This window comes from Columba livia, chromosome 2, assembly GCF_036013475.1.
Source record: "Columba livia isolate bColLiv1 breed racing homer chromosome 2, bColLiv1.pat.W.v2, whole genome shotgun sequence".
In the NCBI taxonomy this organism is placed as follows: domain Eukaryota; kingdom Metazoa; phylum Chordata; class Aves; order Columbiformes; family Columbidae; genus Columba; species Columba livia.
Genome location: NC_088603.1, coordinates 64241463 through 64264949, shown reverse-complemented (window position 1 = coordinate 64264949; position 23487 = coordinate 64241463). Strand labels below are relative to the sequence as shown.

General features: G+C 54.0%; 4 long non-coding RNA genes across 16 annotated transcripts in view; 3 read left to right on the top strand and 1 right to left on the bottom strand.

Annotated features, from left to right (window-relative positions):
• Positions 1-16656, top strand: part of LOC135578786 (uncharacterized) — a 46476-nt gene extending 29820 nt beyond the window's left edge. The window contains exon 4 of the long non-coding RNA XR_010470880.1: positions 16367-16656. This is a non-coding gene — a long non-coding RNA (uncharacterized LOC135578786). The remainder of the gene's footprint in view (positions 1-16366) is intronic.
• LOC135578796 (uncharacterized) overlaps positions 1-23487 on the bottom strand; it is a 34539-nt gene that overhangs the window by 9799 nt on the left and 1253 nt on the right. For 4 of the 13 annotated variants that reach the window (XR_010470907.1, XR_010470902.1, XR_010470904.1 and 1 more), the window contains 6 exons: positions 20345-20473; positions 19023-19241; positions 12104-15699; positions 8804-8932; positions 7482-7700; positions 609-4200 (listed from right to left, as the gene is read on the bottom strand). This is a non-coding gene — a long non-coding RNA (uncharacterized LOC135578796). Of the gene's footprint in view, positions 1-608; positions 4201-7481; positions 7701-8803; positions 8933-12103; positions 15700-19022; positions 19242-20344; positions 20498-23487 lie in introns of those variants that run through there. The other 9 variants (XR_010470903.1, XR_010470900.1, XR_010470908.1 and 6 more) reach the window with 9 other exon arrangements.
• On the top strand, positions 8959-10988 carry LOC135578789 (uncharacterized). The gene is made up of 3 exons (XR_010470887.1): positions 8959-9890; positions 10012-10121; positions 10322-10988. It is a non-coding gene; the product is annotated as an uncharacterized LOC135578789 (long non-coding RNA).
• Positions 21295-22529, top strand: LOC135578798 (uncharacterized). Its single transcript, XR_010470914.1, has 3 exons — positions 21295-21431; positions 21553-21662; positions 21863-22529. It is a non-coding gene; the product is annotated as an uncharacterized LOC135578798 (long non-coding RNA).

Below are 23487 nucleotides of genomic sequence, written 5' to 3'. Positions count from 1 at the left end.
GAGACGGGGAGAGGGGAGAGAGGCGGGAGGGGGGAGACGGGGAGGGGGGAGACGGGGAGGGGGGAGACGGGGAGGGGGGAGACGGGGAGGGGGGAGAGAGGCGGGAGGGGGGAGACGGGGAGAGAGGCGGGAGAGGGGAGACGGGGAGGGGGGAGAGAGGCGGGAGGGGGGAGACGGGGAGAGGGGAGAGAGGCGGGAGGGGGGAGACGGGGAGGGGGGAGAGAGGCGGGAGAGGGGAGACGGGGAGGGGGGAGAGAGGCGGGAGGGGAGAGAGGCGGGAGAGGGGAGACGGGGAGGGGGGAGAGAGGCGGGAGAGGGGAGACGGGGAGGGGGGAGAGAGGCGGGAGGGGGGAGACGGGGAGGGGGGAGAGAGGCGGGAGGGGGGAGACGGGGAGGGAGGGTGGACGGGGGTGAGGGAGGTGGGAGATGGGAGGGGGGAGAAGGGCATGGCTGCCCTGAACCGATCACCCCCTAGAGATGAAGTCCAAGGGAGACACCACTCAGCTGGCAAATATTCCAAAAGCACGTTTTGCTCACAGATCTTACAGCAAGTTTTCCCTCAGCAAACAAAAGATTAAACAGCAACAACAAGCAGAAATAATACTCACAAGTCTCAACCATCTTCTACGGCATTTTTCCGTACCGTCCGACACCGCCGGACCCGGCGGACACACCCGCTGCCCCCGCTCCAGCTGCCCGCCAAGCGGCGGCGCCGGCCGCGCACCCACGCGTGCCCACAAGCGGCCTCGCCCTCCCCGCCCGCCCGCCGGGCACAAGACGGACCCCAGCGCAGCCCCGCCCGGGCACCGGGAGAGCCGCCTCCCGCAAAGACCGACCCAGCAGCCCCGACGAGCGGATGGCGGAGCCGTCGCTCCTCGGCCCCGCCCCGTGTTCCCGTAAACGCGGGAACGAGCGGGAGTCGCGCGGTTTGGCTGCTCCCGAGAGAGAGTTGGACGAGAAACTCTTCCCGCCCCCTGTCCCTTCTTCTCCAGCCGGGCAGCCTCCTGGAGCTGCCGCCGCTACAACCGCTGCCGACAGCCCGGTGGCCCCGATGTGCCACCCCGCCCTTCCATCGGGCTTTTTCTTGTGCGTGGGCTGGCCGGTGGAGACTTTTCCGTGCTGTGTGTCACAGCTACTTGATGTGCTGATTTTTTTCACACCCTATTTTCTCATTAATTCACAAGAAGGTTGTTGCAAGAACACCCGTTTCCGGAAACGCTTGAACATCCCTAGAATTGGCTTGGAGCCAAAAAAGCACTGTCTCTTCAAACACGTTTTGCATTCTTCACACTACAGCACTAAAGAAAATCGATGTTTCCACTTCCACGGCCATTGCACGTCCTGTGGCGGGTCAGAGTCCAGAAGCACCGAGCCTTCATAAGCTCTGTCCTCTGCCTCGGAGGGTGACGCTCCCTCCAGAAATGCCCCCGCCTCTCAGAGGAGGGACAGACAGCTGCTGCTGTCCCGGGGCTGCAGGCTGGGCTCTCAAACGAGCCGAGTTCCCAGGTCACTCCCAACAACTCGGCTTTCGGCTCCCGGAGTGAAATGCAACCTTTGCAAGCACCTGATGCCGCTGCCCTGCCGGGCTGGGCACAGGAGCCCTTCGCCGTGACCAGGGCAGGGAGATGCAACGCTGGGCTTGACTCGCTGCGGAGCTGCAGGGCTGCTGTGCCATCCGGCAGCAGAGGGGGATGAAGTGCCAGCTGGGGCAGTGACAGGGACTGTGCCAGTCAGCGCAGGCAGGTGACAGGAACAACCGCGAAGCCACTAGTGAAATGCAAAGAGTACAGCACGGGAAAGAGCACTGGATCAGCACCCGGTGGATTGTCCCTTCGTTTTCTGTTGACCATCAGTGTTCTTTATTGAATTATTGATTTCTTTTTACTGATGTACGGTTGGTCATTTTCATACGTTTGGGGATTTTTTGGATATTCGTTTGCCTTTCTTTTACAAGGGGAAAATGGTGTGCGACAAATTTTGATTCATACATGGTACAGGACGAACACTGGTTTTGCCAGTGCCTAACCAGACTCTCTTGAATGGAGCTGGGGACTCGACACAAGGCTTCATGCAAATTTGGAAGCAGAGGGACCAGGGGATGTGTCTCCAGCAATACTACAGGGTGTTTCAAAAACATGGTCCCAATTTCACACGCAGAGTGATTTCCAATTGGGTCCATCTTTCCGAAACATCCTGTGCTTGGGGAGAGTTGTGGAAACAAACGTGAGATGGGTCCTGTGTCACCTCTGTTCCTGCTCCTCGTCCCATAGTGCCGTGGCGGGATTCCTCCTCTGAAGGTGGTTCTTTTGAAGTAAATAAAACGTCTGTTGGAAGGAATTGTGGGAATTCAAAGACACGGTTCTTACACCTTTGGACAAATGTTTGCGTTAAAAACGGAGGCAAATTTTCTCTCCTTCTCCCTATATACGTGTATGCAGACTGTATAGTTTATAAAGACATGTAAAAATAGAAAATTAAATCGATAAATGTGTGCACACAGAAGCCCACACGAGACCACCGGAGACCGCAGGAGACCGTCGGAGACCGAAGGACACCGCTAGAAACCACAGGACACCATTGGCTCTGTGTCTTGGTTTAAAAAGGAAAAAGGTTTTCACATTTCAGCAAATAATGAAGACTTGGGTTTTCTCCCTCCTTCTCCCTATACGTGTGTCTATGGACAATAGAGTTTAGAAAAATATGTACATACAGACAATAACAGCTATAAATGCATGCACACAGAAGCCCGCTGGAGACCGCCGGAGATTGCAGGAGACCGTGGGAGACTGAAGAAGGCCGCTGGAAACCACAGGACGCCACTGGAGAACGTCGGAGACCAAAGGACACCGTGGGACCTGCACCTTGCCTGAAAAAAGGAAGAGTTTCTTAACATTTTACAAATACTTCAGCCTTTTCCTTTCTCTCTCCCTCTGTAAATACTAGAAATGCAGTACGGGAGGAAGGGAGAAAAAGTCGTCTTTTGAACTTACAATCATTATGATGCGATCTGCTACAATAACAGATTTTGACATGAAAACAAACATGCTCCTAGGAAAACATGCTCCTCTAGTAAGAAAACAGGAAAGATTTGTATCAGTTCTAGTGTAACATTGTATCTGCTGAGACTGTGGCTTCCCTAGATGTCAGCTGGGGAACAGAGAGGCTGCAGGAGAGTTTGTTGACAGAAAGTGGGAAACGTGGATTTTTTTTTCCCAGTTAACTTTTCCTTTCCCTTTCCTCTTCTTCCCACCCCTGTTTAGGCTCACGACCTTCCAAAAGCTGTTGCGGCAGATCACACACAGGTCCCTGCCGTTTGCTCGAACTCTGTAACACCATCAGGCAGATACGTTATCGGGATATTGTCTTGCGTGCTGCTGGGCCAAGAAGTGACACGAACGCCGTGTAAACACGGGCGGTGATGGCTCCTGGTCAGCAGTCACAGGCTGGCCTCAGTAATTGCTGTGAGACTAATCCCACACAGGAGCAACAGTATATGCTTCTGCCTTGTCAGCTTCATGAACAGGGCAAGTGGAGGGGAAAAATGCTCTTCTGTTAACTTCAAGTCATCACCTATGCTATCTGCAACAATAACAGATTTTAACATTAAAAAGAATTTCCTCATTATGCATCTGTTAGTAAAACTGAGAAGAATTGTATCAGATCTAGTGTACGATTGTATCTGCCGAGACCGTGGCTTCAGTACAAGTAAGCTGGGAATCTAGAAGCTGCAGGAAAATTTGTTGACAAAAACTGGGAAACTTTGATTTTTTTTTTTCCCCCGTTAACGCTTTTCCCCCTCTTCCTCTTTTTCCCATCCCTCTTCAGGCTCATAACCTTGCAAAGGCTATTGCAGCAGCTCACACATTTCTTCTGAAGCATCCAGATGCTGAAATGAGGCAGAGAAGTGTGGCCTACTGTCAGAGCAGACCTGAGGCCGAGCAGCAAATTAGAGACGTGGAGAGAGAAGCTTACGAGGTATGCTTTTTATTCAGAATCTGGGCTTTGGGAACCCTTCTATCACTCCTCGGATGGGGTGAGATTCAAGGATCTTGTTTGCTTACCTGTCCTCTGCTCCTCCTCTCCTTCCCCTCTTGCTGTTTTCCTCCGTCATCTCTGCTGTGTCTTCTTGTTGCATTCAGTAATCTCATCTCTGGCATTTTGTTTCTTCTTCCCAGGTTTGGTCAGGAATTCGTAACAGGGCTGCAGGAAGAAGTACTGGAAGTAAGGCTGGACTGGCAACAAATCCACACTGTGTTTTGGCAAAAGAGGGACACGGTTAGGTTGATTACTCCCCTGTCTTGTAGATGACAGGGACTGATTTGGGGCCAGCACCCCAAAGGCTTCCTCCCAAAGGTGCTGGGCGGAGTTGGGGTGGGCGGGGCTGCACACGCGTGGCTCTGTCACCCCCGTGTCACAATGCCAGCACCCGGCAATGCAGCGCTCACAATGCCCCGAGCAGGACCAAAAGGAGCAGCCGGGTCCCCTGTCCACTGCCAGAGCTGGCCCGGGGGCAGCCCCAACACATCCCACAGGAAGCACTTGAGGAGCTGGTGGAATCACAGGGCAGGGGCTGAGGGAGGAAGAGCTTGCATGAGGCTGCTGGAGGTTCTCCACTGCAAGGTGATCTGCGGGCAGGGCCACCTTCCAAGCTCAGCTCATGGATGGAAATCCTTTTCAACTGGGTAGCGGTGGAGAGACCAAGGGAATTTCTTCTGTGCTTGCAACACCCACTGGTGTCCCACCAGGCACTTGGGCACTCTCGGAAGTCCGGGAGATGGCTCCGGCTCAAGGTAGGACAGGGTAGGATAGGCTAGGGCTTAGGCAGGTCCTGGGAGGTGTGAGCAGCCTGTGGGACGAGGAGCCAGGTCTGGCTCACATGCTCAGGGAACAGCCGATCGCCAGCACTGGGGTCAGGAAGGAATTTTTTCCCCCGGGGCAGATTGGCACTGGTCCCCGGGGGTTTTTTGCCTTCCTCTGCAGCATTGAGCATGACCACTTTGCAGAGCTCCTCTGGGCCCTTTTGGCTCGGTTCCTGCCTGCTGCTCAAGCACCAGGAACATGGCCTCTCGTGCCCCGCAGCTGGGGGGAGGAAGGCTTTTTTTCCCCCCCAGGTGGGACAGCAAGCGTCCCCGGGGGTTTTTCGCCTTCCTCTGCAGCGCTGAGCACGGCCCCTTGCCACGGCTTCTTTGGGCCTTTTGGGCTGGGCGCCTGCTGCTCCACGAGGTGGCCCTAAACTTAGCTAGAACAGCCTATCCAAAGCAGCATAGAACAACTCACCTAAACCAATCTTAAACAACCTAAACCAGTCTGCCTTAAAAAACTTCAATCAGCCACCAACAACCTAAGCAGAACCTTAAACAATCTACAACAAATTACCTAAACCAAACAAAAGAAACCAACCAAAACACCCTAAAACAAACCTACCCAAAACCAAATGATCTAAAAAATCCTACCTAAAACAATCTAAAACTACATAAACCGGCATTTCTCAGCCAACCTTAAGCGACCTGTAACCAAACAAGCTAAACAAACCAAAACCAACCAATCTTAACCTAAAACAACCATTAAACAATCTCAAACAACTTCAAAACAATCTGATAAAGGATAAAACTACCTAAAACAACCCATCTAAACCAACCTCAAAAATAGGAAACCAAAAGACATCACCTGACCAAAATGACCTCAAGCAAACAACCCAAAGCCAAATAGAACCACTGAAACCATCCTACAATCGCCAAGCTCAAACCCAATCTAAATCAACTAAACTTCAACAACTAAGCTAAAACCCCCTAAAAAACCTCAACAACCAAACTCCAACCACCAGCCACCCTACCCCATGCAGTGTCTCACTTGGATGTGTCTGCAGTCTTGGAAGCTTGACTACCCCAGGTTCTCCTACAAATGGACCCTGAGCTTGTTTGGAGGTTCTCAAGCACAGCGCAGCTACCGTATCCCCTTGACCTAGCAATGGTTCGCCTCTAGCGGGGAAGGTCGTCCTCTTTGAGCAAGGCAGGGAAACACGTGGAGCAGGGAAGGAGGACGGGGACATCTGCTGCAACAGCACAAACAGCCCCATCGAGCCTGGTGATTAGTGGGGGGACGCATGTCCCAGCGAGATTGCAGTCACATCCAAACCATCCAGACACAACCTAAAACCAACAAAACACCATGTAAATCTAACCAAAGCACCTAAAGCACCCTCAACAACCAATCTAAACCACCCCAACCTGAAGGAACCCACCTTCAAAACATGCAACGTAAATAACACTGCCTAAAACAACCTACCAAAAAGGAAATAAACCAACCTAAACCAAACAACCTGAACCAACCTCAACAGAAACCCTTCAAACAACTTAAACAGTGTAAACCAAACCTGCCGAAACCAACCTACCTGAAAACACAGACACCCACCAACCCACCTAAACTGCCTACTGAAAACAAACAACCTAAAATAACCAACCAGCCGACCATGTCTCAACTTAAAGTCATCTGAACAAACCTAAACCAATCTACTGAAAACGGCCTCAACGAAAACAGCTTCACATACGCCACCTACAACAACCAACGGAAGACACCTTCAACCAAAAATCACCTACATCAAGCAACATGAACCCACCAGCCTTCGACAACCAGCCTCTCACAATCACCCTCAAAGAACCTGCCTCAAACCAACCTCAAACGACCGCAACAAGCTGAACCAAGCTCGTAAAACCAGAAACCTCAACCAAATTAACGCAACCAGTGCTAAAGAAGCACCAGAAAACAGCACCAACCAAAGAACCCAGCAAAACCAAGAAAAATAAACCTCCGAAGCTAAACAACACACATCAGCGGTAAGAAAATCACATCACACAGCCTAAAGCAACCCACCTAAACTAACCAACCGAAACCAAGCTCAACCATCAAACCTGAAACAAGCAATCTAAGACCGCCAACCTGAACCAAACTTAACAAACCTTAACCTAAAACAACCGGCCTTCAGTGACCTACCAACACACAACCTACCAACAACGTCATACGGTGTCAAACAACCAGGCTCAAAAAGCCTACCAAAACCAACTCGTATTAGCTGACCTAAACCAACCAAATGAAACCAACTTAGCAAAACCCAACAAAACCAAAACAACAATGGAAACAACATCAACAACAAAAACAGAACACCAAACAAGGTAGAAAGAAACAAGCAAAACCCAAACAAGTTACAGACCAAGAAGGCAGATGTAGGAAGCAGCACGCAGAGATGTTGCATGGGGACCCAGTGCTTTGGAGCAGCCACTGGTGTCCTGTCAGGAACAGGAAGGATTCGCAGCTGCCGCTCGGCACCTCTCCCTGCGGGCAACACCAGCACCTGGCAGGGACCAGAGCGCTTCTCGTGCACCCTGCCCAAGAAGCACAGCAGCCAAACAAGGTGTGCAAGGCAAAACATCTGCTCGCCATCGCTACATGTGATGCTTTGGAAAAGATCCCACAGTACCACATACCTCTTCTTTGGTGCATGGTCAGTCCCGCGCCTCATTCTCAAGGTCCTCCCTCTTCAGGAACCTGGCAAAGCTTGGCCTCCATTCCTGCTGCTGCTCTCTGCAGCTCTGGGACTTGCCTTTGCCAGCCCGCAAGGGCTGTTTGTTCAAGCTAAACTGAAGAATGCATCAGCCTGCTCCTGGCTACACGTGGGCTTGTGTTAAGGATTGTGAGCATTGGCTCTGAAAAAGAGTGAGAAACGGAAATGACATGGAATAACAGAACATGAAAAAACATAAAATGAAGTAAATTAACATAAATAAAATAAAATTAAATAAAATTAAATTAAATTAAAAAAAAAACCAACAAAAACACTTGTATCTGTTGCGTTTTGTGTCCTGGAAAGTGGTTTTGAGGGAAGAGTGAAGGAAGGGAGAGGGAAAGGGGACGGGCAGGGGGGAAGGGAAGAGAAAAGAAAGCCCTGACAGAGCCCTGAGAGCTCCGTACCCGAAATTGTGTGGGTTTGACTGAAAGTGAATTCATTTCCTTCATGGAGTGAGAAACCTTTCTTTTTCACAGCTCGCACAGTCATTATTTGGAATTAGTTTGAAAACACGAGATAACACCCCAGCACAGAGCTAATGTTTTTAATTGCGCCGGTCTGAGAGCCAAGGGCATTCTGACTGCTCTGCCCACAGATGTGACGTATCGGGGAAGGGGGACAGAGATGGGACAGAGCTGGACTGACATCCAGGCTGATCGAGAAGAGTATTTCATCCCATTAGCGTCACGGTCATTATTTAAGGAGGGAGGGGATCTCTCTCACTCTCTCAGGCGTGCAGTGTAAGCTTCATAAACTGGCCACATGGGTCAAGAAAGCCACCTGGCAACCAAACAGACCCATTGCACTCTTCCGCTCAGCACATCAAGACTTGCCCTCTAAGTCTCGGCAATTCCTTGAATATCACCAATAATCAACCCAGGTTTCAAACAGCAACATGGCATGACAAAATAATACATACTTCTCTTTAAGTCCGCTCCTTCTTTTAATCTTTGCCTAGACCTTCAGGAAATGTCAAACCAAACTAACTACCCAGCAGTTCAACACGCAACCCACGCAAAATAAAGGCTACCCACGAGGAACCCCGTTACAAGTATCAGTCGTGCAACTGCTACTCTGTGGCACGGCTGCCCTGAACCGATCACCCCTAGAGATGAAGCCCGAGGGAGACACCACTCAGCCGGCAAATATTCCAAAAACACGTTTTGCTCACAGATCTTACAGCAAGTTTTCCCTCGGCAAACAAAAGATTAAACAGCAGCAACAAGCAGAAATAATACTCACAAGTCTGTGACTCACAAGAGGGCTGTTGCAAGAAGGATTTCTGGAAACGCTTGACCATCCATAGAAGTGGCTTGGAGCCACAAAAGCCCTGTCTCTTCAAACACGTTTTGCATTCTTCACACTACAGCACTAAAGAAAGATCAGAATCCCTCAGCATAGTACAATTCTGCAATACAGCGACCGGGTTGGTCGTGCTGCTAAGACACCTTGTCCAAAGATCTGCAGCTCTTGCTCTTTGCTGAAGACAAAAGGCCGATGAGTCGGTTCCAGCAGAGGCAAACCAAATCTAAGCACTGACAGGGCTGCAGAGCAAAATGGCCCCGCAATGGGGCCTCGTGGCCCCGGGGGCCGCCATGCCGGCCACCGCAGCGGCCGTTGGGGACGCCACGAGCCTCTGTGATGGCAGTTGGAGCACAGCTGTGCCAGCTGCGCCATCGCTCCGAGAGAAGAGGCCGCAGACGACAGCGCCGGATCGACGCGAAGAAGAGAGAGGAGGCTCAGGGACCCCCTGGGATGGCTCCGCCGCCCAAACGGCGGCTGCCTGGCGGGAGCAGCAGCACCGCCCACAGGCAGGAGGAGCCCATGGAGATTGACCCACCCCGGGAAGAGGCGGAGCCCATGGAGGTGGATCCGCCTCGGCAGGAGGAGGAGGCGATGGAGGTGGATCCGCCTCAGGCAGGGCTGCTGGGGCCCAGCACCAGCATGGCCGGACCGCCTCCGGCGCCGCAGTGCCCTAAGCGCCGCAGGACGGCCGGGGGCTCTCCCAGAGCCCCCAAACAGGCGCCTGGCCGCAAGCGGCGCCGCCCCCGCAGCCGCCACTAGCCACCTCCGGGGGATGGGCCGGACCAGCAGCCGCTCTGGAGCCACAGGTGAGCCCGGCTTCCCAGCCCGCACCCCCGGCCCTCATGCCGGGGCATCTCCTCTGCCCTGGGGCCTGGGGAAGAGGCGAGGAGGGTCGCTGCCATCTTCTGCTCGGCAGCCCCAGAGCACCGGGAGGAGTCCTCAGGAGCCACCACACAGCGGGGGACAGCGCCACAGACGCCAGGACACCCGAGGACAGCGCTGGAGCTTGCCTTCAAGGCAAAAGGTTTTCACATTGCACAAATCATTCAGACTTTTCCTTTCCTTCTCCCTGTATGCAGACTATAGAGTTAATAGAAATATGTAGATATAGAAAATAAAAGCTAGGTGGATGTGTGTGTGCACAGAAGCCCGCTGGAGACCGCCAGAGACCATCGGGGACAGAAGGACACCGTGGGATCTGCACCTTGCCTTATGAAAGGAGAAGTGTGGAGACTTGGAGACAAAACCTGACGAGGTATGCTTGTTATTCACAGCCTGGTCTTTTGGAACCCTTCTCTTACTCCTCTGATTGGGTGAGATGCAAGGGTCTCCTTTACTTGTGTGTTCTCTGCTCCTCCTCTCCCCCCCCTCTTGCTGTTTTCCTCCGTCATCTCTGTTGTGTCTTCTTGTTGCATTCACTAACTCTCATCTCTGGCATTTTGGTTTTTTTCCCAGGTTTGGTCAGGAATTCTTGACAGGACTACCGGAAGGAGTGTTTGAAGGTCAGAGGCATTTGGGCACTCTCGGCAGTCCGGGAGATGGCTCCGGCTCAAGGTAGGACAGGGTAGGATAGGCTAGGGCTTGGGCAGGTCCTGGGGGGCGTGAGCAGCCTGTGCATGGGACGAGGAGCCAGGTCTGGCTCACATGCTCAGGGAACAGCCGATCGCCAGCACTGGGGTCAGGAAGGAATTTTTTCCCCCGGGGCAGATTGGCACTGGTCCCCGGGGGTTTTTTGCCTTCCTCTGCAGCGCTGAGCACGACCACTTTGCAGAGCTCCTCTGGGCCCTTTTGGCTCGGTTCCTGCCTGCTGCTCAAGCACCAGGAAGATGGCCTCTCGTGCCCCGCAGCTGGGGGGAGGAAGGCTTTTTTTCCCCCCGAGGTGGGACAGCAAGCGTCTCCGGGGGTTTTTTGCCTTCCTCTGCAGCGCTGAGCACGGCCCCTTGCCACGGCTTCTTTGGGCCATTTGGGCTGGGCGCCTGCTGCTCCACGAGGTGGCCCTAAACTTAGCTAGAACAGCCTATCCAAAGCAGCATAGAACTAATCGCCTAAACCAACCTTAAAGAAGTGCAAGGAACTAACCCGCCTTCAAGAAGCTAAAATAAACTGAAACTAAACACTTGTATCCCTTGTGTTTTGTGTCGTTGAAAGTGTTTTGGAGTCGGGAAGTGGGGGGGAGTAAGGGAGAGGCGGGTGGACGTTGGGGAAGACGGGGTGAGACGGGGAGGGGGGAGAGAGGCGGGAGGGGGGAGACGGGGAGAGGGGAGACGGGGAGAGGGGAGAGAGGCGGGAGGGGGGAGACGGGGAGGGGGGGGGAGACGGGGAGAGGGGAGACGGGGAGAGGGAGACGGGGAGAGGGGAGACGGGGAGAGGGGAGAGAGGCGGGAGAGGGGAGAGAGGCGGGAGAGGGGAGAGAGGCGGGAGAGGGGAGAGAGGCGGGAGGGGGGAGAGAGGCGGGAGGGGGGAGAGAGGCGGGAGGGGGGAGAGAGGCGGGAGGGGGGAGAGAGGCGGGAGGGGGGAGAGAGGCGGGAGGGGGGAGAGAGGCGGGAGGGGGGAGAGAGGCGGGAGGGGGGAGAGAGGCGGGAGGGGGGAGAGAGGCGGGAGGGGGGAGAGAGGCGGGAGGGGGGAGAGAGGCGGGAGGGGGGAGAGAGGCGGGAGGGGGGAGAGAGGCGGGAGGGGGGACACGGGGAGGGGGGAGAGAGGCGGGAGGGGGGAGACGGGGAGGGGGGAGAGAGGCGGGAGGGGGGAGAGAGGCGGGAGGGGGGAGAGAGGCGGGAGGGGGGAGAGAGGCGGGAGGGGGGAGACGGGGAGGGGGGAGAGAGGCGGGAGGGGGGAGACGGGGAGGGGGGAGAGAGGCGGGAGGGGGGAGACGGGGAGGGGGGAGAGAGGCGGGAGGGGGGAGACGGGGAGGGGGGAGAGAGGCGGGAGGGGGGAGAGAGGCGGGAGGGGGGACACGGGGAGAGGGGAGAGAGGCGGGAGGGGGGACACGGGGAGAGGGGAGAGAGGCGGGAGGGGGGAGACGGGGAGGGAGGGTGGACGGGGGTGAGGGAGGTGGGAGATGGGAGGGGGGAGAAGGGCATGGCTGCCCTGAACCGATCACCCCCTAGAGATGAAGTCCAAGGGAGACACCACTCAGCTGGCAAATATTCCAAAAGCACGTTTTGCTCACAGATCTTACAGCAAGTTTTCCCTCAGCAAACAAAACATTAAACAGCAACAACAAGCAGAAATAATACTCACAAGTCTCAACCATCTTCTACGGCATTTTTCCGTACCGTCCGACACCGCCGGACCCGGCGGACACACCCGCTGCCCCCGCTCCAGCTGCCCGCCAAGCGGCGGCGCCGGCCGCGCACCCACGCGTGCCCACAAGCGGCCTCGCCCTCCCCGCCCGCCCGCCCGCCGGGCACAAGACGGACCCCAGCGCAGCCCCGCCCGGGCACCGGGAGAGCCGCCTCCCGCAAAGACCGACCCAGCAGCCCCGACGAGCGGATGGCGGAGCCGTCGCTCCTCGGCCCCGCCCCGTGTTCCCGTAAACGCGGGAACGAGCGGGAGTCGCGCGGTTTGGCTGCTCCCGAGAGAGAGTTGGACGAGAAACTCTTCCCGCCCCCTGTCCCTTCTTCTCCAGCCGGGCAGCCTCCTGGAGCTGCCGCCGCTACAACCGCTGCCGACAGCCCGGTGGCCCCGATGTGCCACCCCGCCCTTCCATCGGGCTTTTTCTTGTGCGTGGGCTGGCCGGTGGAGACTTTTCCGTGCTGTGTGTCACAGCTACTTGATGTGCTGATTTTTTTCACACCCTATTTTCTCATTAATTCACAAGAAGGTTGTTGCAAGAACACCCGTTTCCGGAAACGCTTGAACATCCCTAGAATTGGCTTGGAGCCACAAAAGCACTGTCTCTTCAAACACGTTTTGCATTCTTCACACTACAGCACTAATGAAAATCGGTGTTTCCACTTCCACGGCCATTGCACGTCCTGTGGCGGGTCAGAGTCCAGAAGCACCGAGCCTTCATAAGCTCTGTCCTCTGCCTCGGAGGGTGACGCTCCCTCCAGAAATGCCCCCGCCTCTCAGAGGAGGGACAGACAGCTGCTGCTGTCCCGGGGCTGCAGGCTGGGCTCTCAAACGAGCCGAGTTCCCAGGTCACTCCCAACAACTCGGCTTTCGGCTCCCGGAGTGAAATGCAACCTTTGCAAGCACCTGATGCCGCTGCCCTGCCGGGCTGGGCACAGGAGCCCTTCGCCGTGACCAGGGCAGGGAGATGCAACGCTGGGCTTGACTCGCTGCGGAGCTGCAGGGCTGCTGTGCCATCCGGCAGCAGAGGGGGATGAAGTGCCAGCTGGGGCAGTGACAGGGACTGTGCCAGTCAGCGCAGGCAGGTGACAGGAACAACCGCGAAGCCACTAGTGAAATGCAAAGAGTACAGCACGGGAAAGAGCACTGGATCAGCACCCGGTGGATTGTCCCTTCGTTTTCTGTTGACCATCAGTGTTCTTTATTGAATTATTGATTTCTTTTTACTGATGTACGGTTGGTCATTTTCATACGTTTGGGGATTTTTTGGATATTCGTTTGCCTTTCTTTTACAAGGGGAAAATGGTGTGCGACAAATTTTGATTCATACATGGTACAGGACGAACACTGGTTTTGCCAGTGCCTAACCAGACTCTCTTGAATGGAGCTGGGGACTCGACACAAGGCTTCATGCAAATTTGGAAGCAGAGGGACCAGGGGATGTGTCTCCAGCAATACTACAGGGTGTTTCAAAAACATGGTCCCAATTTCACACGCAGAGTGATTTCCAATTGGGTCCATCTTTCCGAAACATCCTGTGCTTGGGGAGAGTTGTGGAAACAAACGTGAGATGGGTCCTGTGTCACCTCTGTTCCTGCTCCTCGTCCCATAGTGCCGTGGCGGGATTCCTCCTCTGAAGGTGGTTCTTTTGAAGTAAATAAAACGTCTGTTGGAAGGAATTGTGGGAATTCAAAGACACGGTTCTTACACCTTTGGACAAATGTTTGCGTTAAAAACGGAGGCAAATTTTCTCTCCTTCTCCCTATATACGTGTATGCAGACTGTATAGTTTATAAAGACATGTAAAAATAGAAAATTAAATCGATAAATGTGTGCACACAGAAGCCCACACGAGACCACCGGAGACCGCAGGAGACCGTCGGAGACCGAAGGACACCGCTAGAAACCACAGGACACCATTGGCTCTGTGTCTTGGTTTAAAAAGGAAAAAGGTTTTCACATTTCAGCAAATAATGAAGACTTGGGTTTTCTCCCTCCTTCTCCCGATACGTGTGTCTATAGACAATAGAGTTTAGAAAAATATGTACATATAGACAATAACAGCTATAAATGCAGGCACACAGAAGCCCGCTGGAGACCGCCGGAGATTGCAGGAGACCGTGGGAGACTGAAGAAGGCCGCTGGAAACCACAGGACGCCACTGGAGAACGTCGGAGACCAAAGGACACCGTGGGACCTGCACCTTGCCTGAAAAAAGGAAGAGTTTCTTAACATTTTACAAATACTTCAGCCTTTTCCTTTCTCTCTCCCTCTGTAAATACTAGAAATGCAGTACGGGAGGAAGGGAGAAAAAGTCGTCTTTTGAACTTACAATCATTATGATGCGATCTGCTACAATAACAGATTTTGACATTAAAACAAACATGCTCCTAGGAAAACATGCTCCTCTAGTAAGAAAACAGGAAAGATTTGTATCAGTTCTAGTGTAACATTGTATCTGCTGAGACTGTGGCTTCCCTAGATGTCAGCTGGGGAACAGAGAGGCTGCAGGAGAGTTTGTTGACAGAAAGTGGGAAACGTGGATTTTTTTTTCCCAGTTAACTTTTCCTTTCCCTTTCCTCTTCTTCCCACCCCTGTTTAGGCTCACGACCTTCCAAAAGCTGTTGCGGCAGATCACACACAGGTCCCTGCCGTTTGCTCGAACTCTGTAACACCATCAGGCAGATACGTTATCGGGATATTGTCTTGCGTGCTGCTGGGCCAAGAAGTGACACGAACGCCGTGTAAACACGGGCGGTGATGGCTCCTGGTCAGCAGTCACAGGCTGGCCTCAGTAATTGCTGTGAGACTAATCCCACACAGGAGCAACAGTATATGCTTCTGCCTTGTCAGCTTCATGAACAGGGCAAGTGGAGGGGAAAAATGCTCTTCTGTTAACTTCAAGTCATCACCTATGCTATCTGCAACAATAACAGATTTTAACATTAAAAAGAATTTCCTCATTATGCATCTGTTAGTAAAACTGAGAAGAATTGTATCAGATCTAGTGTACGATTGTATCTGCCGAGACCGTGGCTTCAGTACAAGTAAGCTGGGAATCTAGAAGCTGCAGGAAAATTTGTTGACAAAAACTGGGAAACTTTGATTTTTTTTTTTCCCCCGTTAACGCTTTTCCCCCTCTTCCTCTTTTTCCCATCCCTCTTCAGGCTCATAACCTTGCAAAGGCTATTGCAGCAGCTCACACATTTCTTCTGAAGCATCCAGATGCTGAAATGAGGCAGAGAAGTGTGGCCTACTGTCAGAGCAGACCTGAGGCCGAGCAGCAAATTAGAGACGTGGAGAGAGAAGCTTACGAGGTATGCTTTTTATTCAGAATCTGGGCTTTGGGAACCCTTCTATCACTCCTCGGATGGGGTGAGATTCAAGGATCTTGTTTGCTTACCTGTCCTCTGCTCCTCCTCTCCTTCCCCTCTTGCTGGTTTCCTCCGTCATCTCTGTTGTGTCTTCTTGTTGCATTCAGTAATCTCATCTCTGGCATTTTGTTTCTTCTTCCCAGGTTTGGTCAGGAATTCGTAACAGGGCTGCAGGAAGAAGTACTGGAAGTAAGGCTGGACTGGCAACAAATCCACACTGTGTTTTGGCAAAAGAGGGACACGGTTAGGTTGATTACTCCCCTGTCTTGTAGATGACAGGGACTGATTTGGGGCCAGCACCCCAAAGGCTTCCTCCATAGGGTGCTGGGCGGAGTTGGGGTGGGTGGGGCTGCACACGCGTGGCTCTGTCACCCCCGTGTCACAATGCCAGCACCCGGCAATGCAGCGCTCACAATGCCCCGAGCAGGACCAAAAGGAGCAGCCGGGTCCCCTGTCCACTGCCAGAGCTGGCCCGGGGGCAGCCCCAACACATCCCACAGGAAGCACTTGAGGAGCTGGTGGAATCACAGGGCAGGGGCTGAGGGAGGAAGAGCTTGCATGAGGCTGCTGGAGGTTCTCCACTGCAAGGTGATCTGCTGGCAGGGCCACCTTCCAAGCTCAGCTCACGGATGGAAATCCTTTTCAACTGGGTAGCGGCGGAGAGACCAAGGGAATTTCTTCTGTGCTTGGAACACCCACTGGTGTCCCACCAGGCACAGGAAGGAGTCTTGCCCCCAAGGTCCATCAGCTCAGAGGCATCTGGGCACTCTCGGAAGTCCGGGAGATGGCTCCGGCTCAAGGTAGGACAGGGTAGGATAGGCTAGGGCTTGGGCAGGTCCTGGGGGGCGTGAGCAGCCTGTGGGACAAGGAGCCAGGTCTGGCTCACATGCTCAGGGAACAGCCGATCGCCAGCACTGGGGTCAGGAAGGAATTTTTTCCCCCGGGGCAGATTGGCACTGGTCCCCGGGGGTTTTTTGCCTTCCTCTGCAGCATTGAGCATGACCACTTTGCACAGCTCCTCTGGGCCCTTTTGGCTCGGTTCCTGCCTGCTGCTCAAGCACCAGGAAGATGGCCTCTCGTGCCCCGCAGCTGGGGGGAGGAAGGCTTTTTTTCCCCCCCAGGTGGGACAGCAAGCGTCTCCGGGGGTTTTTCGCCTTCCTCTGCAGCGCTGAGCACGGCCCCTTGCCACGGCTTCTTTGGGCCTTTTGGGCTGGGCGCCTGCTGCTCCACGAGGTGGCCCTAAACTTAGCTAGAACAGCCTACCTAAACCAGCACAGAACAACTCACCTAAACCAATCTTAAACAACCTAAACCAGTCTGCCTTAAAAAACTTCAATCAGCCACCAACAACCTAAGCAGAACCTTAAACAATCTACAACAAATTACCTAAACCAAACAAAAGAAACCAACCAAAACTCCCTAAAACAAACGTACCCAAAACCAAATGATCTAAAAAATCCTACCTAAAACAATCTAAAACTACATAAACCGGCATTTCTCAGCCAACCTTAAGCGACCTGTAACCAAACAAGCTAAACAAACCAAAACCAACCAATCTTAACCTAAAACAACCATTAAACAATCTCAAACAACTTCAAAACAATCTGATAAAGGATAAAACTACCTAAAACAACCCATCTAAACCAACCTCAAAAATAGGAAACCAAAAGACATCACCTGACCAAAATGACCTCAAGCAAACAACCCAAAGCCAAATAGAACCACTGAAACCATCCTACAATCGCCAAGCTCAAACCCAATCTAAATCAACTAAACTTCAACAACTAAGCTAAAACCCCCTAAAAAACCTCAACAACCAAACTCCAACCACCAGCCACCCTACCCCATGCAGTGTCTCACTTGGATGTGTCTGCAGTCTTGGAAGCTTGACTACCCCAGGTTCTCCTACAAATGGACCCTGAGCTTGTTTGGAGGTTCTCAAGCACAGCGCAGCTACCGTATCCCCTTGACCTAGCAATGGTTCGCCTCTAGCGGGGAAGGTCGTCCTCTTTGAGCAAGGCAGGGAAACACGTGGAGCAGGGAAGGAGGACGGGGACATCTGCTGCAACAGCACAAACAGCCCCATCGAGCCTGGTGATTAGTGGGGGGACGCATGTCCCAGCGAGATTGCAGTCACATCCAAACCATCCAGACACAACCTAAAACCAACAAAACACAATGTAAATCTAGCCAAAGCACCTATAGCACCCTCAACAACCAATCTAAACCACCCCAACCTGAAGGAACCCACCTTCAAAACATGCAACGTAAATAACACTGCCTAAAACAACCTACCAAAAAGGAAATAAACCAACCTAAACCAAACAACCTGAACCAACCTCAACAGAAACCCTTCAAACAACTTAAACAGTGTAAACCAAACCTGCCGAAACCAACCTACCTGAAAACACAGACACCCACCAACCCACCTAAACTGCCTACTGAAAACAAACAACCTAAAATAACCAACCAGCCGACCATGTCTCAACTTAAAGTCATCTGAACAAACCTAAACCAATCTACTGAAAACGGCCTCAACGAAAACAGCTTCACATACGCCACCTACAACAACCAACGGAAGACACCTTCAACCAAATATCACCTACATCAAGCAACATGAACCCACCAGCCTTCGACAACCAGCCTCTCACAATCACCCTCAAAGAACCTGCCTCAAACCAACCTCAAACGACCGCAACAAGCTGAACCAAGCTCGTAAAACCAGAAACCTCAACCAAATTAACGCAACCAGTGCTAAAGAAGCACCAGAAAACAGCACCAACCAAAGAACCCAGCAAAACCAAGAAAAATAAACCTCCGAAGCTAAACAACACACATCAGCGGTAAGAAAATCACATCACACAGCCTAAACCAACCCACCTAAACTAACCAACCGAAACCAAGCTCAACCATCAAACCTGAAACAAGCAATCTAAGACCGCCAACCTGAACCAAACTTAACAAACCTTAACCTAAAACAACCGGCCTTCAGTGACCTACCAACACACAACCTACCAACAACGTCATACGGTGTCAAACAACCAGGCTCAAAAAGCCTACCAAAACCAACTCGTATTAGCTGACCTAAACCAACCAAATGAAACCAACTTAGCAAAACCCAACAAAACCAAAACAACAATGGAAACAACATCAACAACAAAAACAGAACACCAAACAAGGTAGAAAGAAACAAGCAAAACCCAAACAAGTTACAGACCAAGAAGGCAGATGTAGGAAGCAGCACGCAGAGATGTTGCATGGGGACCCAGTGCTTTGGAGCAGCCACTGGTGTCCTGTCAGGAACAGGAAGGATTCGCAGCTGCCGCTCGGCACCTCTCCCTGCGGGCAACACCAGCGCCTGGCAGGGACCAGAGCGCTTCTCGTGCACCCTGCCCAAGAAGCACAGCAGCCAAACAAGGTGTGCAAGGCAAAACATCTGCTCGCCATCGCTACATGTGATGCTTTGGAAAAGATCCCACAGTACCACATACCTCTTCTTTGGTGCATGGTCAGTCCCGCGCCTCATTCTCAAGGTCCTCCCTCTTCAGGAACCTGGCAAAGCTTGGCCTCCATTCCTGCTGCTGCTCTCTGCAGCTCTGGGACTTGCCTTTGCCAGCCCGCAAGGGCTGTTTGTTCAAGCTAAACTGAAGAATGCATCAGCCTGCTCCTGGCTACACGTGGGCTTGTGTTAAGGATTGTGAGCATTGGCTCTGAAAAAGAGTGAGAAACGGAAATGACATGGAATAACAGAACATGAAAAAACATAAAATGAAGTAAATTAACATAAATAAAATAAAATTAAATAAAATTAAATTAAATTAAAAAAAAAACCAACAAAAACACTTGTATCTGTTGCGTTTTGTGTCCTGGAAAGTGGTTTTGAGGGAAGAGTGAAGGAAGGGAGAGGGAAAGGGGACGGGCAGGGGGGAAGGGAAGAGAAAAGAAAGCCCTGACAGAGCCCTGAGAGCTCCGTACCCGAAATTGTGTGGGTTTGACTGAAAGTGAATTCATTTCCTTCATGGAGTGAGAAACCTTTCTTTTTCACAGCTCGCACAGTCATTATTTGGAATTAGTTTGAAAACACGAGATAACACCCCAGCACAGAGCTAATGTTTTTAATTGCGCCGGTCTGAGAGCCAAGGGCATTCTGACTGCTCTGCCCACAGATGTGACGTATCGGGGAAGGGGGACAGAGATGGGACAGAGCTGGACTGACATCCAGGCTGATCGATACGAGTATTTCATCCCATTAGCGTCACGGTCATTATTTAAGGAGGGAGGGGATCTCTCTCACTCTCTCAGGCGTGCAGTGTAATCTTGATAAACTGGCCACATGGGTCAAGAAAGCCACCTGGCAACCAAACAGACCCATTGCACTCTTCCGCTCAGCACATCAAGACTTGCCCTCTAAGTCTCGGCAATTCCTTGAATATCACCAATAATCAACCCAGGTTTCAAACAGCAACATGGCATGACAAAATAATACATACTTCTCTTTAAGTCCGCTCCTTCTTTTAATCTTTGCCTAGACCTTCAGGAAATGTCAAACCAAACTAACTACCCAGCAGTTCAACACGCAACCCACGCAAAATAAAGGCTACCCACGAGGAACCCCGTTACAAGTATCAGTCGTGCAACTGCTACTCTGTGGCACGGCTGCCCTGAACCGATCACCCCTAGAGATGAAGCCCGAGGGAGACACCACTCAGCCGGCAAATATTCCAAAAACACGTTTTGCTCACAGATCTTACAGCAAGTTTTCCCTCGGCAAACAAAAGATTAAACAGCAGCAACAAGCAGAAATAATACTCACAAGTCTGTGACTCACAAGAGGGCTGTTGCAAGAAGGATTTCTGGAAACGCTTGACCATCCATAGAAGTGGCTTGGAGCCACAAAAGCCCTGTCTCTTCAAACACGTTTTGCATTCTTCACACTACAGCACTAAAGAAAGATCAGAATCCCTCAGCATAGTACAATTCTGCAATACAGCGACCGGGTTGGTCGTGCTGCTAAGACACCTTGTCCAAAGATCTGCAGCTCTTGCTCTTTGCTGAAGACAAAAGGCCGATGAGTCGGTTCCAGCAGAGGCAAACCAAATCTAAGCACTGACAGGGCTGCAGAGCAAAATGGCCCCGCAATGGGGCCTCGTGGCCCCGGGGGCCGCCATGCCGGCCACCGCAGCGGCCGTTGGGGACGCCACGAGCCTCTGTGATGGCAGTTGGAGCAGAGCTGTGCCAGCTGCGCCATCGCTCCGAGAGAAGAGGCCGCAGACGACAGCGCCGGATCGACGCGAAGAAGAGAGAGGAGGCTCAGGGACCCCCTGGGATGGCTCCGCCGCCCAAACGGCGGCTGCCTGGCGGGAGCAGCAGCACCGCCCACAGGCAGGAGGAGCCCATGGAGATTGACCCACCCCGGGAAGAGGCGGAGCCCATGGAGGTGGATCCGCCTCGGCAGGAGGAGGAGGCGATGGAGGTGGATCCGCCTCAGGCAGGGCTGCTGGGGCCCAGCACCAGCATGGCCGGACCGCCTCCGGCGCCGCAGTGCCCTAAGCGCCGCAGGACGGCCGGGGGCTCTCCCAGAGCCCCCAAACAGGCGCCTGGCCGCAAGCGGCGCCGCCCCCGCAGCCGCCACTAGCCACCTCCGGGGGATGGGCCGGACCAGCAGCCGCTCTGGAGCCACAGGTGAGCCCGGCTTCCCAGCCCGCACCCCCGGCCCTCATGCCGGGGCATCTCCTCTGCCCTGGGGCCTGGGGAAGAGGCGAGGAGGGTCGCTGCCATCTTCTGCTCGGCAGCCCCAGAGCACCGGGAGGAGTCCTCAGGAGCCACCACACAGCGGGGGACAGCGCCACAGACGCCAGGACACCCGAGGACAGCGCTGGAGCTTGCCTTCAAGGCAAAAGGTTTTCACATTGCACAAATCATTCAGACTTTTCCTTTCCTTCTCCCTGTATGCAGACTATAGAGTTAATAGAAATATGTAGATATAGAAAATAAAAGCTAGGTGGATGTGTGTGTGCACAGAAGCCCGCTGGAGACCGCCAGAGACCGTCGGGGACAGAAGGACACCGTGGGATCTGCACCTTGCCTTATAAAAGGAGAAGTGTGGAGACTTGGAGACAAAACCTGACGAGGTATGCTTGTTATTCAGAGCCTGGTCTTTCGGAACCCTTCTCTTACTCCTCTGATTGGGTGAGATGCAAGGGTCTCCTTTACTTGTGTGTTCTCTGCTCCTCCTCTCCCCCCCCTCTTGCTGTTTTCCTCCATCATCTCTGTTGTGTCTTCTTGTTGCATTCACTAACTCTCATCTCTGGCATTTTGGTTTTTTTCCCAGGTTTGGTCAGGAATTCTTGACAGGACTACCGGAAGGAGATTTTGAAGGTCAGAGGCATTTGGGCACTCTCGGCAGTCCGGGAGATGGCTCCGGCTCAAGGTAGGACAGGGTAGGATAGGCTAGGGCTTGGGCAGGTCCTGGGGGGCGTGAGCAGCCTGTGCATGGGACGAGGAGCCAGGTCTGGCTCACATGCTCAGGGAACAGCCGATCGCCAGCACTGGGGTCAGGAAGGAATTTTTTCCCCCGGGGCAGATTGGCACTGGTCCCCGGGGGTTTTTTGCCTTCCTCTGCAGCACTGAGCATGACCACTTTGCAGAGCTCCTCTGGGCCCTTTTGGCTCGGTTCCTGCCTGCTGCTCAAGCACCAGGAAGATGGCCTCTCGTGCCCCGCAGCTGGGGGGAGGAAGGCTTTTTTTCCCCCCGAGGTGGGACAGCAAGCGTCTCCGGGGGTTTTTTGCTTTCCTCTGCAGCGCTGAGCACGGCCCCTTGCCACGGCTTCTTTGGGCCATTTGGGCTGGGCGCCTGCTGCTCCACGAGGTGGCCCTAAACTTAGCTAGAATAGCCTATCCAAAGCAGCATAGAACTAATCGCCTAAACCAACCTTAAAGAAGTGCAAGGAACTAACCCGCCTTCAAGAAGCTAAAATAAACTGAAACTAAACACTTGTATCCCTTGTGTTTTGTGTCGTTGAAAGTGTTTTGGAGTCGGGAAGTGGGGGGGAGTAAGGGAGAGGCGGGTGGAGGTTGGGGAGGGGGGAGAGAGGCGGGAGGGGGGAGAGAGGCGGGAGGGGGGAGAGAGGCGGGAGGGGGGAGAGAGGCGGGAGGGGGGAGAGAGGCGGGAGGGGGGAGAGAGGCGGGAGGGGGGAGAGAGGCGGGAGAGGGGAGACGGGGAGGGGGGAGAGAGGCGGGAGGGGGGAGAGAGGCGGGAGAGGGGAGACGGGGAGGGGGGAGAGAGGCGGGAGAGGGGAGACGGGGAGGGGGGAGAGAGGCGGGAGAGGGGAGACGGGGAGGGGGGAGAGAGGCGGGAGGGGAGAGAGGCGGGAGAGGGGAGACGGGGAGGGGGGAGAGAGGCGGGAGAGGGGAGACGGGGAGGGGGGAGAGAGGCGGGAGGGGGGAGAGAGGCGGGAGGGGGGAGAGAGGCGGGAGGGGGGGAGAGCGGCGGGAGGGGGGAGGGGGGAGAGGCGGGAGGGGGGAGAGAGGCGGGAGGGGGGAGAGAGGCGGGAGGGGGGAGAGAGGCGGGAGGGGGGAGACGGGGAGAGAGGCGGGAGGGGGGAGGGGGGACACGGGGAGAGGGGAGAGAGGCGGGAGGGGGGAGACGGGGAGAGGGGAGAGAGGCGGGAGGGGGGAGACGGGGAGGGGGGAGACGGGGAGGGGGGAGACGGGGAGGGGGGAGACGGGGAGGGGGGAGAGAGGCGGGAGGGGGGAGACGGGGAGAGAGGCGGGAGAGGGGAGACGGGGAGGGGGGAGAGAGGCGGGAGGGGGGAGACGGGGAGAGGGGAGAGAGGCGGGAGGGGGGAGACGGGGAGGGGGGAGAGAGGCGGGAGAGGGGAGACGGGGAGGGGGGAGAGAGGCGGGAGGGGAGAGAGGCGGGAGAGGGGAGACGGGGAGGGGGGAGAGAGGCGGGAGA